Here is a 16,340-nt window from a genome sequence, read left to right on the forward strand (position 1 = left end):
ACCTCAGGTGGTCATACTGTCTGACTTGCTGCTCAGAGTAGGATTGGCTCTGAGATCAGAGCAGGTGGCTCAGGGCTTTAGCCAGTTTGATCTTGAGAATCTCCAAGGATGGAGATGGCACAGTCCCTCTGGGCAACCTGTTCCACTGCCTGATTATCCTAATAGAGAAAAAAGTTTTCTTAATATCCAGTAAAAACCTCTCTTCTTTCATCTCATGTCTGTTGTCTCTTGTCCTCCCATTGTGCACCACTATGTGAAGAGCCTGGCTTCATCTTCTCAACAGCCTCCCAACAAGCACTGGCAGGCTTCTATTAGGTCCACCCAAAGTCTTCCCTTCTCCAGGATGAACAAGTTGTACTCCCTTAGCATCTTCCCACAGGGCAAGCACTCCAGCCCTCCCTAACCATCCTGGTGGCCCTTCACTGAGCTCAGTCCAATTGATCTTGTACTGGGGATTCAAAACTGTATTCCAGATGTGGTCTAATGAGCATTGAGTAGAGGGAGATAGTAACTTCTCTGGAGCTGCTGGCTGTGTTCCTCTTAAGACAGCTCAGGATGCAGTTGGCCACCTTTGCTGCTGGCTGATGCTTGGCTTGCTGACCCCCAGGACCACCAAAGTCTTTTCCACAGAGCTCTGCCCCAGCCAAGGGGATGCCACTTTATTCTGGCTTTACCTCTTCCACTCACCATTACCTTTTCTTTTGACATGGTCCTGGAGTCTGAAGGTTCCAGCTGTCCTGCAGATGGATGGAACAAAGGGGATTTCTTCTCAAAAAGGGTGAGATAGATAGTCTAGGGCTGCAGATGTTGCAAGATGAGCTGCAGCCTTTCTGTAATGGATGCAGTAGAAGTATGTGTGTGGTATGTGTCAGGTCTACAAACAAGATGTCTGCATTCCCCTCGTAGTGAACGGAGAGAGGCAGGCTCCTTTTTCAGTGGGGCGGGTGTGAGGCAGTGACTATCCTAACAATTTCCCTCAACCATCACCTTACTCCCATCATTTGCTCTTCCTCAGCTGAGGAAAATCTTAATTTCATTTCTGAGAATCTTAATTTCACACCTTCGTTGCACATCATGGAATCTGAAATTACTGATGAATGATCGTTATTAGTTCCGGTTGCTTTATCCCTCTTTATTTTTGTGGAATTACTTGTTTTTTCTTTGCTTGTCTTTTTGCCGTTTCCAGACAAAAATGACACTTGACAGCCAGAATGACCACTGCATGCTACAGGAATTAACTAGAAAATGATACTGAGGAGCAAAATGTTTGCGTAAGCATATTTGTAGAGGATTAGGCTTCAGGTGGGTGGAATGTGCGTGTTGCAAAGGTTCTGTGGTAAAATTTACCGGACCGTAACATTGGGGATTTGAAAGACACGGATAAGCCAAACCAACATATGTGTTTGCACTGTTCAGAGTGGCATTTACAACACAGGGTGGGAAACCAACCTCACTTCAAAACAAACCAATTCTCCAGGCACCGTGTAGATCAACAGGAAATTGAAGCCTATGCTCAGAAAAAGGTCAGAAGAGAAACTAGTACAGTGTGACGGACAACACAGCACTGCAGTAGGGTCATGACAGGAGGTGACGAAGTAGGAAAAGCTGGAAGAAAGTCAATGTAATTAAAGATCCGAGAAAGAAGAGCAGTGCAATTGCCTTTAGATCCCATGTTAAAATTTTTCACCTACTAAAAATGTATTTTTCAGTAATTTTAGGTTGAAAACAGTAGGTTATTGTGGTGACAAAAAATTGTTTCCTTTATTCAAGTTATTTCCTGACAAAAATAAGGTGTTTTCTGTCAATTTTATAGTAAACAAAGAGTAAGTCAGCTCTGGACTGGCACTTCACCTAGTCTGATGTCAGGATGTGTCACACTTTAGCTCAAACCACGTGTGGTCAGAATCAGGTGTAGCTGTAACATAGTTAATTGAATTTCACCAATTTAGACTGACATAATTTGGAATAATACATTATCACGGTAGCTGTTTAATTGCAGTATTATTAAAAAATTCTGTAGTCATTCAGTATGCCACAGCTTTATACCACACATTCATATTCTCAGAGATACCGTTAAATTTAATAGTTGTTAATTTCCCTGTAGTTTGAAATAATACAGACAGTCCAAACTTCTGCTACAAATTATACATTAAATTACCTAAACCTGTCATTCAAATACCTTTTTAAACATCCACAAACCCAACAGCTGTATCCAATCTGTGGCCAGTTTGGGACATATGCACTTGCCCATAAGATTGTGTGTGTGGCATCTGTGCGTGGACATTTAGACCAAAAGTTTTAAAACAGAAGGAATTTCAAAAGAAGATACTGAGACCTCTAAACTTTGCAAACAAGGCTAGTAGGTAACTGAACAAGTACTGACTTGTGAGTCAACATTCTGACTCCTCTTGCACATTGTTAGAAAACGGTTTATTGCTGGTGTTTCTATAGCCATGAATTGCAGTGAATTCCAAAGTGCAACAGAACGTCCATGCACACAAAGAGAGTTTATTTTGCAATGATAAATAAAGTGAACAGCTACTTCACGCCGGTAATTATGTGGCACTGTAAGCCAAGGAAGATAAAATATTGGCTTCCCAGCACCATTATTTTATTTCAGAACCACTATTTTCTTTCTCTCTTTCACTCTTTCTAATCTCCCAAATCGTTTTTTTAATGGCACAGCTTACGTGCACATAATGCTTTTCATCCAGAACAATGCCAAAGTGCTATACAGCCTCTGTGCTGTATTAGTGAAGCTTCACAACAAATGCATTTTTCTGTATTAGTGCTTTCTAGAAAGAAAAGGACCTTGTGTACATGACAGAATGTACGTCAGGAAGACGAGAGCTTGTATATTCACGTGTGATATAAATTGTTAAATCAAGAGTGAAGGTGAATGTAGAACCTCCAATACTGTCTGTATTCATTTTCCTTTTAATAGTTTAAGTATATTAATGACGTGTTAGTTAAGGTTTCATGATTTGTAGGTATTCCAGGCTTCTCTAAGTTACAGAAGGGAATGAAGCAGGAAACATAAAATGTACTATAAAAAAAATGAAAAATGCCATTCTGAATTTAATCTCCCCATATAAATTGAGTTTTCATTTCCATTTCGCTTCTTTTGTTTTTGATAAATAGAAGTCTACAACTGTCCTCCGTTATCTGTAATGGGGAACAAAGCACAGATTTTTTGATGATTGTTTGTAAATGTAACTATTATTGAATAATTTTTGGTTTGCATTTAACATCCAAAACATTGTAGTAACATGTACATCGTAGCATTTTAAAAGTCTATGGTATTACGTATAGGTAAGGCTTGCATTTGAGATAAGCGTTACCTGTATTTTCTCATAATTAGTTATAAACCTTGCCCTTGATAAGTCCTCTGGGATATAAACCAGCTGAACTTTGCGGATTTTTATTGTCTCTATGGGGTTTTAAATAAAATTTCTGGATAATAGTCTCTCAATTTGAGGGAATTTCAGTTCTACCTTTGACCCTAACATTTCAGCAAGGTCTAAACCAGGTTGATTATCTATCTCCATAATTACAGTATTAAAAATGCAGCTCTATATCCTTGTAATGATGTGAAATTCTTCCTTCTTTGCTTGAATCTTAAATAACAGTGTTCTGCTTTGGTAGGAACCACTGAAGAGACCTGCCTTTTCCAAAACTCTGGGGACCTGAAAGTATAGCACCTCTGCAACTTCATACATACAACAAAAAAATGGTGCACACTGTATTTCAGTTTCCTCTTTGAAGAGATTTCCTCTTCATGCCTCTTGTGTCTCTCCCTGTGCCATCATGTGCCCGTGAGTACTAATTATTGCGCGAATAACACATTTCCACACGCTCATAGAGACACATCATAGATTTAAATAGGATCTCAACAACAGCCCTATCATGCTGGAATGAATTTTCCCAGTGATGCCCATTGGTAGGCAAAACTCTGAACTCCTTATCCATAGTGGTAGCCCTACTGACACAAATACAAGGTCAGGCATTCAGCATTGTTTCCTCCTCCTCCATGAGCAGAAGCGCTCAGTGGGATAAATTTAAATTCCCTGTCACAAGTGTGACAAAAGTGGCCCTGCTGTACCATTCTCTGCCTTGTGGTTTTGATTACTTGCTCAAAGCTCTGGTGACCTTTGCAAGGGTGAGAAGGTGCTCTACCATGACACAACGGCAGCCATCACCCTCATCCTGCTTAGTGGTTTGCCTGGAAATTGCTTGCAGTTCAGAAAAGCTTTCCTTTTAATTTAGTGCATATGTGAAATAAATTATACTATGGAATGGTGCTGTCAAATATTTATTTAGTATCTCAATCCTTGAACTCGCTTGCCAATCAGATAAAATTAGTTTTGAATTCTTTTATACTGACATCATTTTCCTAACTTACAAATTCACTCTCAGACACTGAAGTAACGAATGTTTGCATTGGCCTGTTGTGAATAGCAGCGATGTTTAGGAATTTTAATGTACAGCTTAGTGTTTTTATAATGTCACTGTGAATCAGAGCTTAATTTTAGCTAGAGACAACTTTGTCCTTAAACTACTTACTTTGTGTATTTTCCTATTTTCTAATTCAGCCTGAGTGTTAACGTTGGCTCCTTTTAGACAATTTGCACGGAGTTTCAAAGGCATAGGATTTCCCGAGACATTACTAAGCAGCAGCAGTGGCTGCAAAGCCAAGTGTACATTGCTGGGTCAACAAGATTGGCTTTTAACAATCAAATAGAAAACATAATTGAGAATAATGACTAGTATTTTGGGAATTGTTTTACTATATGTGTTACTTTGCCAGCATCTTTCCACGTAATCCTGATGATTATCTTTCATAAAAATAGCATATTAACTTGTGAAGTTTATGAAAATAAGGCCTGCTCTAAAATGTGTTGAAGTCAGTGCAGCTCGTGTAGAAATAGCTTTTCTCCTCTGATACTTGCTTCATATAGGATAAGTTGTTGTGTTATGCTTTACGCACTTAGTTGAAATTTTTTACAGAATTAAGTTAACCATGTAGTATACAGAAGTAGCATCTTATTTGGATTCATTTTGTATTGCTAGAGGCTGGTCAAAATCCAAAAACTAAACACAGACAAAAATGAATCTATATGGCTTTGCTGAATTTGCTTGCTGAAATGTAGTAAATCCTGAAAACATAAGAGCTCTAATTACATTGCATCCCTATTGTATATTTACCTTTTTTCTTTGTGTTTTGCATGACTGAGAACTTTATCACTGTCAGTGGTCAGGATAGAGCATATTTGAATAAGCTTTACATGGCCAGTGTTAAAAAAAGAAAGTGCACGAAATTGTGGGGAATAATTCAATTTGAGTCTCCAGTTTTTCACGTTCCTGGCTGGATTTTGTTCCTTAGACTCTTGTCCGTGTGGCTGCGTTACTGATGCCTATGTCACTGGTGAGGGATCAGCAAAGCAGCCGGGTTCTTGGGAGCGCTGGTGGGAACGCTGCTGAAGCCATCAGTGGCGAACAGTAAAAAAGCGGGAAGGTGAAAAAATCTCAGCCCCTTGTCCGCCAGGAGAGACAGAAAATCCATCTGTACGTATGCTGGCTGCCAAGGGTAAAACTTGAAGAATTAGGTTAATTGGGCAGCTAGGGAAAAAAGGTTACTTTCTTAAGCATTTTCATTTTTTAGGAAGAGGCATCACAGCAGATCTGTAATTTTAGTGGTTATTTTACTCTTTATTGATTAAAAGCCCTAACTGTGCTTTTGTAAGGACTGCTTCTGTTTAACGGAGCCATACCAGCTTTTTACTAGAAGTTATAATGGAAACAGCAATTAGATATAACCATATACAGTCTAACTTGGTAATAGAGTCCAGCTTCTGTGGGGCCACTTACATCTGTGATCATATAGAACAGCCTGTTATGGGATTATCCAAGAACAGAGTGAGCTCAGGCTGAAGAAATCCCAAAGAGTACTTTTGTACTCAGAATTTCTCAGTCATAACCAAGTATGCAGTTTTTTTCAAGTCGTGTTATGCACAACCAGACCATAGAAAGTATCGCTTCCACCATTTACGGTGAAGAAGGCCAAGAAAAAAAGGGCTGAGGAATTAAGGAATTGAAACTGTGGCGTGTGGATGGACTGCAGAGCTTTTTCTTGTGGTTCATTGAAAAAAAACATTTTAGAACTATAACATATTAGATTAAGCTACCGGTACCGGAAGGGAACGGAGTCTGCGAGCAGATATTTTCCTTACAAAGTGATCTGCTGACTGAAAACCTGGAGCACCATCAGAGTTCAACTAATTGAGCCAGACAGCTTGTTAGACTGTCTTATGAAAGCTGGATGTCTGGCTAGATAGCTTTTGGCACTTTGAAGAATAGAGAGGCAGATTTATGAACTGGACAAATGAGCATTACAGTCAGGAATTTTTCTAACAGTTTGGCTGTATCTCTGAGATCCTTTGACTTTCAAAAAGATGCTGCTTCAAAAGCCAGTTTCTGCCAGCTCCTAAATGCACCATTCAGCCTTGGGTATTACGGCTGATTTTAAGCACTTTATCTTCTTGTGCAGTTCACGAAAGAGCCTGGGTAAGTTTAGAGTCTGTTTTATCCCCACTTACCCAGTAACACAACAGGTTCAAAATGGCAAGAAGGTTCAGGAGAGAGGCAGGTGTGCCTGCATGTAGATGGGGAACAGGGTGGTGTTAACATGCAGAAAGAGCGTGATGCACTTCTGGAAGGGTGAACCTGCATCTGCGTTCTCCTAGCATTGCTGAGACTTCAGAAACATTCCGCTTCCTCACAACGTACGTACACTCATAGCAGCCACGCATCTCTGCAATACACCTGTAAAACTCCTGGCGTTAGGTTCAGATTTGACAGGAATTGCTGCATCCCTTCCATCACCCATCACCCTCAGCCATTAAGCCCTAACTCACCGTGTCCTGAACTACGCTGTCGATTAGTCTCCGTGGCCTCGCCACCAGCAAACAGCCAGCAGCAATGCTGCCAGGGTTTCTGCACTTGTTTCTGGTTCTTCTGTGTTGAACGTCATTCCAGTTCAGATCCATCAAACTATCCACCACAGAAACTGAAACATCATGGGCAGAGGAATACACAAAATCAGAATTTCTTGGAAAAACCCAGCCGCTATAATTGTAAATAGCTGGTTTTCTTCTTTGTATGCTCTTTCATTATGGATTCCACTGTTTCTGATTTCCAAGCTTTAGATCAGCTTAGAGTGGGATAGATGGGATTCATGCCTGAGAATGATTGAAAAATAAGGTGGTAGCTGCACAGAGAGGAGCATGTCATGTATTTCCAGTATGACTTGTGTTAATCAAACCAGAAATACTGTGATACCTACCAGGGTGACAAACACCTTAGCTACACAAACAGAAGGAAACAACTGAGAACAGGGAATGCCATCACCCTTCTGTAATTTGTTTGATGCTGCTGCTCCCTCTCCTAACAAAACAAAATAGAAAATGCAAAGCTCATGAGAGTTAAACACTTTTTCATCCATCAGAAAGATCTGGTCAATTTTGGAGAAGCTTCTTGTTTAAGCTGAGCTGTTACTGAGAGTCGTTAAGGCTATTAAAAGCAAAGCAAACCAGAGGAAACCAAATACCCCCCAGACCCAAGAGAAAGATGATGTGCCTTAGCATGTTCCCTTAGAACCATAGAATGGTTTGGATTGGAAGGGAACTTAAAGACCATCTATTTCCACGCCCACGGCCATGGGCAGAGGCACCTTCCACTAGACAAGGTTGCTCAAATCCTCATCCAACCTGGCCTTGAATACTTCCAGGGATGGGGCATCCACAGCTTCTCTGGGCAACCTGTTCCAGTGCCACACCACCCTCATAGTGAAGAATTTCTTCCTTATATCTACTCCAAATTTAACCTCTTTCAGTTTAAAGCCATTATCCCTTGTCCTATCACTACATGCCCTTGAAAAAGTCCTTCTCCATCTTTCCTGTAAGCCCTGTTTAGATACTGAAAGGCTGCAATAAGGCCTCCCCAGAGCTTTCTCTTCTCCAGGATAGAAAACCCCAACTCTCTCAGCCTTTCTTCATAGAAGAGGTTCTCCAGCCCTCTGATCATCTTTGTGGCTCTCCTCTGGACTCAGTCCAACAGGTCTGTGTCCATGTCCTTCGCACCCCTGGAAACCTGAGGTCGGATAATTCTCACCAGTTACCTACGTTGTCACATTACCATTTATTTTTGTCATTATTTGCTGTCTGTGGTCACAAGAGGACATGTGGCCTCGTGGACCCGCCCTAGAAATGAGGTAGAAAAGTGCAGTGGTTTCAGAGCCAGACTCAGAGCCCATCCTCATTTGGGAACTGAAAATGGAAGGAGCACGACAGTCGCAAAATTCTTCTATTCTTTGTTTCAATCGCTGCTGCTTCTTTTCACCAGTTTGCAGGATGCACACTGCTGTTTTGCTAGTTTGCAGGTGATAGATTTTGAGAGTCAGTCTCTAAAAATCCTGCACTAATAGGTAAGAGTAGAAGAGGAAGCAAACATATGGAGGAAGCTTAGACTGATTTTTGGCAAATCCCACGCTTGATTCATGTTGCAGTGTTGCCGACACTAAGTGTTCCAAAATCATGTGTGATGAGGGTGGCTTAAAAATAATCAATTTGGAGTTCCTTTTTATTTGCCTTCTGTCTTAAAAATAATCAATTTGAGGTTCCTTTTATTTGCTGTTGGTTTCCTAGCCTTCAGGGTACTCTCAGATAATGGTTTCTCAGAAACCACGTGTGCTAGAAAGCTGCTTTCTCTTTTCCAAATAAAAAATACTATTTCTCAAGTCAAGCCCCAACCCTACGCTAAGGCTTCAGGTACCAAATAGCATGAGATGTGCAATAAGCTTATTAGAGTTGCAATCCTTCATCTTGTTCCCCTCGTATTTTGTTTTGTTTGTTGTAGTCCAGGGTAGGATGACAGGGAAAGAAGTGGACAAGTTAATATGAATAAAAACAGGAGAACAAAGCGTTAGGGAAGGACGGGCATCAACTTAATAGATGAAGTAGAAAACAGAGAAAGGAAAGCAAGTGTGGAAACAGAGGTGAAGCAGGAAGATGGAAATATTCACAATGGGGAAGATTTAGGAGGAGAAAGCAAAGCAGACAAACAGGAAATATAATTCCGCATATACCTATCCTTTTAGTGTGGCAGCTGCATTGGGGCTCTGGAAGCTGTCAGGGCTATAACCAGCTATGTATCTGTAATTAACGATTTGAAGCTATGCCAATATTTAACCAAAGATTAGCCCTCCCAAAGCAAATGGGCAGCGGCATGTGGACCTTTGGAGACCAGGTGTTTTCAAGCTTTTAAATGCTGCACTCTCACATTGTTCTGCGTATATGTGTCTTCCGGAGAGCAAAGTTAATTTGAAATTCAAAGATCTTTAACAGTGTTGGGCTGGAGGGACACTCTTAACATTCTTAGGTCTGAAATTAAATCTGCAAAATTTGTTTTCTTTAGCAGGTACGTAACTCTGCTGAGGGCTGTCACAGTCTGCTTTTCCATAGTCTGAGTATTTGTGATGCCTGGCTTTCAGAAGGCTTGAAGGAATAATTCAGCAAAACACCCTGAAGTCTGGCTATTTCTTCAAAGTAGAAGGTTGTTCTTGTTTTTAGAATTTCTTCCTCTTTTACCCCTCTGTATATTTTTTGCTAGTGTGTCTCCTGTAGCATTCCTATCCCTTTCATTTGATGTAGAATTTTCTTTTAATTGCTCTCTCTTTTAGTGGACTTTTTAATGTTTCTCTCTCTGCCCCAAAAATCCTACTTAATGTACATTGAACTGTCTCTCATCTCCTTTTAAACCTGTCATTGGATTTGCAAGATTTCAGGCTATAACATGCTCTCTTTGTATCTATCTACTCTTTCTTACAGCTTGTGAAATAGGTGCATCATGTTTAGTCCCTGTTTAGCCACTCCATGTATCCTGTGTCCCTGTGGAACGAAGAGCAGTTAATAAGTTATGTACTTCAGGAGGCTGAATTTACCATTGTTGTAGATGGTGAGCCATATTTAATCTAGGATAAATGTCAGGACTTTTTTCCCCCAGATTTCAAATGCAAAGCCCAAATTAACAGAAGGTTCCTTATACAATCTACCTGGGTGGATGTGTTTCTACTCAGGGCTGAATACAAAACCAGAGAAATCTAAGGATAACCCTAGAAGTATTGATACTGTGACTTGGATGGGAAGCTAAGATTGCTTTTATGGTACAACTCTGACTTGGTAAAGAAGGTTGAAACACTGAAAAAATAAACTTCTCTCTATTGCATTCAGAGACACGGAATATTTGCACTTGCATTCATGTTCAAGGCTCTCATGCACTCATCTCTCCTCCCTGAAGACTGCTTGTCTTAGTAGTAAGTATTGGTTGTGCTCCACATATTGGCTCACCTCCTGGGAAAAAAAAAAAAATCAAGGGCAACAAACAGACTGAAAGAGACCAAAAAAGTTAAAGACAAAAGATGGACGGATAGGTATGCTATGACCATAGACCAATCCAGAATGAGCAGGTCTTATTTTAGGCACTATCAATTGGTCAATAATTAATTGCTAGTTTAAAAATGGCTTTTAGTAAAGTAACTTGGATCATCAATGCCTCAGCTACAGAAATTAGATAAAGTTTATTGTATAATTAAAAACTGGTTTGTTTATTTATTAAAATATTTTATTGGATACATTACTAAATAACCTTCCTATTCCATAACCTTTTCTTTTTTAGCTTTAAATCTAGCTTAATTTCATGCTTTAGAGTGTCTTTTTCATACATTTACTGAAACATTTCACATGTTCATGAGCTGCACAGAAAAAATACTGAAGTTCTCCAAGTGGGAAGCCTTAGACACAGATCTAAGTTTGGAGGTATCAGCATATGATGATGTCTGCAATATTAAATCCATGTCTGGAAATCACCTATTGCCAGGTCCCGAGTTGCAAAAATAAAGAAGCAAGGAAAATTTTTCTCCGTCTTTCTCTCACTCCCTCTTTCTCATACACCCGCACGAGCACGCCCACCGACACATGTGCGTGTGCATGCACGCATGCACGTACACACAAAAAGCTTCTGTTTTGATTCAGCTCTCCCAGCTTCTTTGTACGATTACAAATTGCAGATGTTCCAAACTTCAGGGCAGGGTTCAATTTCATTTGCAAATGAAATATATGATTTACATGTTAAAAAAAATATAAACTAGTCATCTCCTCAATAGCAATATTCAACCACTGGGTTGGGAATCCAAAGTTATTACAAATATCCTTCTACTTATAGAGTTAAAATTATCAGTTCTTTGAGGACACACAGTGTTGATTTTCCTTTTACCAAATGAGTGAGAATACTTCTTTTCTTTTTTAAAGAAGTACTTTAATATAAAAAATACCCTGGCTACTTCCACTGCTAAGAGTGCATGTTTTGATGTCAGTTTAAATTTAACGTAACAACATATATATATTTTAAGTATTTTTTTAGCTAATAATAATCCACTAGTATTTTTGTAGTGGGTAATAAAAATTGATGGTTGCACTGTTAGTAGCCTTGCATTTGTGGATACACCAGTTACAATTTTTCACATTATTCAACTCAAACCCGCTTGCAAGAGCTGACGAGTTCAAGGGGCTGACTAACTCATAGACTGTTAAGACCAGTTACTGATTTTGGTACACAAATTATGTTGTTGCCCAACTGCAGATGACATTATGGCTTGTAGGGTGTACTTTAACAGCTGTTTAAATGTTAGTGAACTCCTGACAACAGGACTTACTGCAAGGATGGAAGTATAGTGAACTTTAGATGTTCTGGATGGTATTCGGCAGGTAATGTCAATATGGTTTGAATATTGTGTGTCCACTTTCCCTGACACAAACCGAAGTGTTGCATTGAAAGGGAGAAGATGCAAGATGGTGTTCCCAACGTGTAACCTGGCCATTGTAAAACTGATGGCAGGTGAGTCTGCTGTTGTAAGTTGCTTAGGTATTTGATCTACTTTGAAACAACATCATACGGCCCAACCCAATTGCCCCCTGCACATACTTCTCAACCCCTGGTAACCATCACCTTGCACAGGACCCTGACACTGGCTTTGAATCAGCTACACTTTTCTTGGCTGTGTGTCTGCCCAGCAATTGTGGCTTTGCTTCTTCAAAGTTTCCCGCCCCTCAGAAGAGCTGAGTGTCAGCATGAGACTCAGAAGCTGAAGAGTCGCAGAAGAGATCCAGGAGAAGAGATTGAGAGGAACCTGATAAACATATTTTCTGAAAAGATGGAAAGCCACGCTGTGGGCAGGGATGTAGGTGGAGGATTGAGAAAACGGAAGTTAGGCTTCCCCAGCCTAAGATCTAAAGAGCTTGATCTTTTTCTCTGTATCCTCCTCTTCATGCTTCAGTGCCCCAGACTGCCACAATAGCTTGGTACCCTCTGCATCTGCATTAGCTTTTCTGATCTACTCTCTGTCATGCTAATTCCTCCAGCGATCTCTGAATAAAACCCTGCACATATCACTCAGCAGCTTTACACTCCCAGATGCTCAGTTCCACTCTCCTCAGATACCTGCATATCTTGGAGAGATGACGGAGAGGTGTGAAGGAGGTCCGGCTGTGAAAGCCAAGTGTGCTAACCGGAGGAAGGGAGGAAGGGCAGTGCGGAAGGGTATTTCCTTCCCAAGTATGAATGAACGTCTATGACAAGAAAGACTCAAAGCTTCTTCAGCATTTGCCTTTCTCATATTCTCTATTGTCTTACCAAAAAGTTATAGTGACCTTAGTAATGGCATGCTTGGCTTGTGCAAGGAGGGAAAGCGTTTCAGAGATTGATATGAACAGCCATGCCTTCATCTCCCTGTACCCAGTTCTGCTGAGTTAGGGAACATGACAACATTATCCTAACTGCTTCAGTTTGTTTGAGCAATGTCATTTTCCCCAAGTGGACTTCAGCGTTCGCATAAAACTCTACTTAAAAATACTACTGTTTAAGCGCAAAGCGCTATCAGAAGTTCTTGCATATGCTTTGCAAACTGCTAAGTGTCCAGGGCGAAACTCACTTAAATTTCATGACTATACCATGCCTGGTTACTGGGACAGCCTGCCATAAAAATCTTTTGCTTCATCAGAGCCCTGTGCTCTCTTTGGGTCAGCTGTTGGTTCCACCTTGACCTCGAACTCCAGGCACTGAGGTGAAGAACTTTCTCAGTTGTGTTTCACTCACAGCAGCACTTGGTCACATCCCCAGCAGCTGGGAACCTGTGGGATGGATCAGAGCCATGGGTTGAGCCGCATAAGCATGCAATAAATACATTTCAGTTGAACTGGTTGGTATTGTAAAATGCTGGGGTTTAGGTGGGCTGTATTTCAGAGGTCTGTTGTTTAAATGACTACAAATGGACTGGTAACCCACTCCCAGGAGGCACAAAAACTGTCAAGACAGTTTAGTCAACATGTAGATTTTTGACCATTTAGCATTTGACCAGTCAGCTTTTAAAAACGAGCTGGGCTTTATGGGTCTATAACACAGCACCCAGTTGCTGTGTCGCATGCAGCACTAGAGGGCAGAGCTAACAGCTAATGAGAAATTCAGGGTGCCTTAAGGTCCAGGGAACATACGTTGTAATGCAGTTAAACAAACTCTTAGGAAATAGCTGGAGAAGGAGGCTGAGACACAAAAGCCAAAATATTAGGTGACTGGTAAAAGAAACGGCAAATTAATTGCTATGCTGGCAGCATGACAAACGTGGCAACCATGGCCTTGCGTACTCCCCACAGCCCTGGTTGGGAGCGTTTGCAGCCCGGAGAGGTGCCGTTTCCAGCTTTCTGCACGCCTCCTTCTGTCTGTTTGCCAACGGAAGGACTAGACGTGTCGCTTTGAAAAACCAAAGCTGAGATGCTGGAGCACAATTCTGCTGCAGGAAGACGACTCCATGCCAAGTGCCACACGCCAGAGAGGCGGCACCTTATAAATTTGCTGGGGCCGAACCCGTCCTGCCACAGGCGCTCTAGCCCTGCAGTATTCCTGTGTCTCCATGCAATGGGGCTCACAGGTGGCTGGAGGGACTCAGGGTGGGAGTGGAGAGAGAAGGTGTAGGGATCTGTGATAAGTGCTGAAGTTCAGCTGTTGCTTGTCGGTCCACGTTGACCCTGTGCGTCCAGGTGAAGTATATCTCAGAGCAACATGGCACCCTGCTGATGCAGGTATGGGTGCTGCTGTGGGCGCCCTGCTTCAGAGAATACTCCCAGATTCAGTGAGACCCCTCGAAAGGGATTGCCTGTTCTCTGGTTGTTGCCCGAGGACCACGAGGAGTTGAGTCACATCCCATGCTTGCTCATGCTGCACATCCCCAGTGTAAGGCAGTCAGCAGCTATCGACTAGGTAGATGCAGGTAGCCTTGAATTTAATTTAATTGCTTTATCTCATCTAACTGAAGACCATGGCTGGTGAAGGTTAGAGGGTGTGAGAAAAGGAGGCTGAAACTGTGAAATGGGAGTTGTTCGTGTGCAGGCTAAAGAGGGAAATCCAGGCAAGGTATTAGATTCTGTCTCTACCCAGATTTTTACAGATGCCCACAGAGACCAAAGAGAAACCATTTGGCTAAACTTGAGTGCTTTTTTACACTGCTACATAATTTTCACCCATTAAACTGCTGCAAGGTTTTAGAAAAAGAAGAAAGTAAAAATTACTGCCCTCCCTCTGGCCAAATAACACCAACCAAAACCAGCCAGATGTTTGGTTTACCTCTGTTCATCAGGAAAAAAATGGAGCTAATTTTGTATATCACTAATATTGCAGCTGCTGTTTTATGGCCAGATATCTTCATTCTTTTCTGGAGACTGCTCAGTCTTCAAGAAATGAAGTGTGATTTTTACAGTTTACATGGCAATGATTTATATGAGGGTCGTGGCCTGTCACATGACAACTCCTGACCCCACATAACATGGTGGAAGTGTAAGAATCACACTCTTTCTCAAGGTCAGCAGCACCATGACATAGGTCCCTGTGTTCGACACACCACCCACAAAGTGGGGCATATGCCTTTTCCCTTTTTTTCTTTTTTTTTTTTCAACTCCCTGAATTACTTTCAAGTAGTTCTGCACATTTCTACTTTTTCATTTAATTAGGTGCAAACACTCTGTATAAATAAAATAAAAAGTTCTCTGCAGCTAGTAGACTGTTACAGACTGCCAGACACTGAAAAATGTTTGTCGCTGTTACTGTTGCTTAATAATTCACATTTTATAAACAAAGAAATCTTTCTCTCCCTCTTTTTTCTTTCCCTTTTCCAGTTGGCTTTTGGGGGTTAGAAGCTTGGATACAGCTGCAGAGTAAGTTTGGATCCCAGTATACAGTAGGTGTACTATCCGTGAATACAATAGGTGTACAGTACTACCAAGGCTTCCTGCCTGCCTTTCAGTCGCACTGACTCCATATGCTTTAGGAGATGTCAGTCATTGCAGTGCTTGTATGTAAATGGTATATAGTCTATTAGGTATTTCAGATCCCTTTACATGGTGCTTGGCAAGCCGAGCCGTAAATCTTTCTGTCCTGTTTCTAGCAGCAGCTCAAGCTCAAGTCTGCTTCAGGAAAGCAGACATCCCCCATGATAATGATATGATACTACAAAGGTATCTATAAAGAAACTTATATTGATTTACTAAGCATACCAGAATGGCGTGTAAAGTTGATTATCTCCATTCATATGTGAAGAGAGAGAGTCTGAAGAGGTTGTGCAGACTTACAAGGTGGTGTGTTAGTAAGCGTTAGAACCCAGATGCTCTTGGTTTCCACAGTTCTCAGCACTCTATCTAGGGAGAGCCATCGCCAACACGTCTGGCCTCCAGGAAATCAACTATTTCATGATATTTACATATATCAACTGGTATCTGAAAGTTTGGATATGACAACTGATACCTGGGTGTGAACCACCACAAATGGTTATGGAATTACCCAGTAGTGCCATTGTTTTATGCAGGCTCTGCAGCTGAGTGTAGGGCACACAGCAAGCTGTATGCCTTAGTTATTTCTGTATTTATCTCATTTCAACTTCATCTGGAGACAGTACTTAAGAAGTTCCAGACTGTATGATAAATTCTAATAATCATGCTGGTTAGAGCAATGTAGTGACCACCTTCCTCATATATTAATGTAGAGCTCTTTCTTTAAAAAAAGAGTTACAATTTAGGATGATAAGTAAACCTAAAGCCTATATTCTATTTAAATTAATTCTTCAAGCTAAATTATGCAGACTGTCAACATCTGAAGCTATTGTGTTATGCAGAGAAACAAATTAAACAGAATCTCATGCTTTAGTGACAGAGAAGAGAGGTATCTTTTTCTGAACAGAAACTTTA

Source organism: Phaethon aethereus (genome assembly GCF_964289735.1).
Source record: "Phaethon aethereus genome assembly, chromosome: 2".
NCBI classification, from domain to species: domain Eukaryota; kingdom Metazoa; phylum Chordata; class Aves; order Phaethontiformes; family Phaethontidae; genus Phaethon; species Phaethon aethereus.